The 3,715-nt window shown below is 40.1% G+C and overlaps 1 protein-coding gene across 1 annotated transcript in view; it reads left to right on the top strand.

The window, feature by feature from the left end:
- LOC106878084 (VPS10 domain-containing receptor SorCS3) overlaps positions 1 to 3,715 on the top strand; it is a 1,235,712-nt gene that overhangs the window by 386,558 nt on the left and 845,439 nt on the right. The window contains exon 2 of the mRNA XM_052972785.1: positions 1,969 to 2,033. The gene's annotated coding sequence lies outside the window, so the exon portion shown is untranslated. The remainder of the gene's footprint in view (positions 1 to 1,968; positions 2,034 to 3,715) is intronic.

Here is a 3,715-nt window from a genome sequence, read left to right on the forward strand (position 1 = left end):
ACATGTGTACGAACAGCCATGCTATATGGCAGTGAAACATGGGCCATGGCTGCTGAGGACATGTGTAAGCTCACAAGGAATGAAGCCAGTATGCTCCAATGGATGTGTAATGTCAGTGTGCATACTCCTCGATAGACTGTAAGTACCTTGAGAGAAAAGTTGGACCTAAGATGCATCAGTTGTGGTGTGCAAGAGAGACGATTGCACTGGTATGGTCATGTGGCGAGAATGGATGAGGATAGCTGTGTGAAAAAGTGTCACACCCTAGTGGTTGAGGAAACCTGTGGAAGAGGTAGACCAGGAAGACTTGGGATGAGGTGGTGAAGCACGACTTTTGAACATTAGGCCTCACCGAGGCAATGACTAGTGACCGAGACCTTTGGAAATATACTGTGCGTGAGAAGACCCGGCAAGCCAAGTGAGACCATAACCCGTGGCCTTTGCTAGGGGTGTAACTAGCCCATTTATGCATACCTTTTCTTCATTGGATACTAAACTCTGCTTGCGAAGACTTGTTGAGGCAAGTGAAATTGAAATCGAACCAAATTCGATGGCTGGCACCCGTGCTAGTGGAGCGCTAACAGTACCATCCAAGCATGATCATTGCCAGAGCAGCTGTCTGGCTTCCGCACTGGTGGCACGTAAAAAGCACTATTTGAGCATGATCGTTACCAGTGTCGCCTTACTGGCACTTGTGCCGGTGGCATTTGAAAAAAACATTCAAGTGAGCTTGTTGTCAGTGCTGCTGGACTGGCTCCTGTGCAGGTGGCACGTAAAATCACTATTTGAGCATGGCCGTTGCCAGTACCGCCTGACTGGCCCTCATACCAGTGGCACATAAAAGCACCCACTACACTCTTGGAGTGGTTGGTGTTAGGAAGGGCACCCAGCTGTAGAAACTCTGCCAGATCAGATTGGGGCCTGGTGCAGCCATCTGGTTTGCTAGTCTTCAGTCAAATCATCCAACTCATGCTTGCATGGAAAGCAGATGTTAAACGATGATGATGATGATGATGATGATGTTGATGATGTATGCAATGACGATTGCATTAGAAAGAAAGTGGTTGAGTTTGTTTGCCTTATCTGATTTTACAAATATATTTGGGCTTGTTTTAATGTGGTTGATTTTCTGTTTCAGCGTCTTTTCCAGTTTGTTGTTTTGCTTGTTGAAGTTTATTCTGTTGATCATTATAATTAGGTAATCTTCGAAGGGTTGTAACAATGGGTTAGGTGGCGGACATTTAGCTGTCTTAAATTCATAATTGTTGGGGAACTGTTCTTCCTTTTGGTCATTTCCATAATGGTAAATTTTCCATCTGTGACTTTGATAAAGTTTTTTGTTTTTTGTAGTAATACTTTTTGGTAGATTTTGGTAGGTTTTTTAGGTAATAGTTTTTGATAGGTTTTGACATGTTTTTTTTTTATAGAGAAGTGTATTGGGTGGTGCTGCAACTTTTCCTGTTTTTCAGTTAATGTTATGAAAGCACTCATGTCAGAACAGAGCTATTATATTGTTTGTCTTTATGCTTAGGTTTAATAAAAGCAATTTTATATTACTTTCTTGTATATCTATCATATATCTGTTGTTGTATGCCTGTAGATTGTTGTTGTTGAATGTCGTTATTATTGTATTAGTCAGTCACTTACACAATATCTAAATTATTCCAGCAAATAAAGGCAATAACTATACATATTTCAGCTTTATTATGATCTCATTAGAAAAATATAGACATTACCATACTTACTAAAATAGTTATGTGAAAATTTGAAAATTTCTTAGTAAATAGTCAAGCCTCTTAACATTGGAAAGCAGTATAGTTTAGAGAATAAGTTACTCAGTGTCACCATCTGCGTGGAAAAAAAATCTATGCTTAAGTGTTAATATATTTCGTGTAGGAAAAACAAAATCTATAGAAAATAAAACCCAAAATTTATAATTGCTAAATTTCATTTTTATTTTATTTCCAGGTGATATTCGTTCTTACTCGTGATCATGATCCTTCTGGACAAGTAGTGGAGAGCTCACTTTGGCAGTAAGTATACATTTAAAAATATATTTGGCAAATCCCAGTCTTTCCTCTTATAAATCTCATCCCACTGAAATTCTCTCTTTGCCCTGTGTATTTTTTCTTTTTTCTGCAGCCACCAATTTGCAGCTATTCAAGAAGAATCTTGACTGGGTCAGTGTCACAGATATTGTGGCAAACTCTCTTGTTGTAAATGACAGACACAACTTCTTGCTGAACAACATGCACAGATAATTTGTTTGTAGTGATCAAATGTTTGTACTGTACATTTGCTCATTCTTTCCACCAAATTGATGTTGTCTGTACAGGTGCTCAGTGTGTTACATGTCAGATGTCAAATTGATTGCAGAATAACATGAAATGAAGTATTTTGCTCAAAGCATGTAATGCATCACCCAGTCCAGGAGTCAAAACCATGATCTTATGATCATGTGACACCCTAACTACTAGGCCATGCACCTTTACCACAGATATTGTAGAGGCCCACAAAAGCTATTATCACAACCCCTTCTTTCAGCTTAAACTATTAGAATAGAATTAAGATGTACAGAAATGTCTATTCAAAATCTGTTTATGGCTTTATACTTTTGGAATGTGTAACAAATGGTTTTAGAGCATACATAGAGAAGCAGAGAGAAGAGAACTTCATTTGATCTGATGTAGTCAACAAGGACAGATGAAGAGATGGGAAGAACATGTTGTTGAGAGGAAAATACGTTGGGATGAGATATGGAAGTGGACGACATTTCGGCTAAGTTTTCTGATTCGTTCATCCTATGATGTTTTGCCATCACCTACGAATCTAGTAAGATGGAACATCTCAGAGAATGGCATATGCAAATGCGGAAAGGTCGGAACACTGAAAGGTTATCTTGAATGCTATGAAGAACCAAATTCATCTCAACCGTTGAAAGTACCATCTAGAGATTTTATTACCTTCATGCACTCAGGTCAATGGATCCGTTTCAAGAAGCAGAACAAGAAACTTCCTGTGAGAGATAAAAAGTGGAACGGCTATAGGGAAGTGACTGCAGATTTACCTGGGTGCCAGGTATTCTTTCCCATCCCAGTTACGGAAAAAACGGACATTTTAATGTGGTGTGAAAGAAGGAAAATTGTAAATCTAGTCCAGTTAACAGTTCCTCATGAAGATAACATGGACACTGTGTGGGCTTGAAAGATTGACCATTATGTAAACCTTCTCAAGAAATGTGAAGACAGGCTGGAAAGCGGAGCATTTTCCAATTGAAGTTGGATGTAGAGGGTTTGTTGGACACAGTGTGTGATGACTGCTGTTATCGTTAGGCCTAACTCATCGTAAGGTAAATACCACCATGAGTGATATCCAAACTACAGTGGAGAAGGCTAGCCACTGGATTTGGTTAAAAAGAGACGATGAGCGATGGCTAGAGAAATATTGAGCTTTGTTTTTAATAACCAGTTGATCTAGCAAGCGGGGCATCATATCAGTGAGGGGGGAAATGGTGTATTTTATGTGCCACCGACACAAAAGCTAGTCCAGGGGCACTGGCAACGAACTCGCTCGAAAACCCCTACGAAGGCCAGTCAGGTGGTACTGGCAACGGTCACGCTCAAAATGGTGCATCTTATGTGCCACCCGCACAAGAGCCAGTTCAGGGGCACCGGCAACGATCTCGCTCGAAGAAATTTCATGTGTCACCCGCACA

Source organism: Octopus bimaculoides, chromosome 14, assembly GCF_001194135.2.
Source record: "Octopus bimaculoides isolate UCB-OBI-ISO-001 chromosome 14, ASM119413v2, whole genome shotgun sequence".
Classification (NCBI taxonomy): Eukaryota; Metazoa; Mollusca; class Cephalopoda; order Octopoda; family Octopodidae; genus Octopus; species Octopus bimaculoides.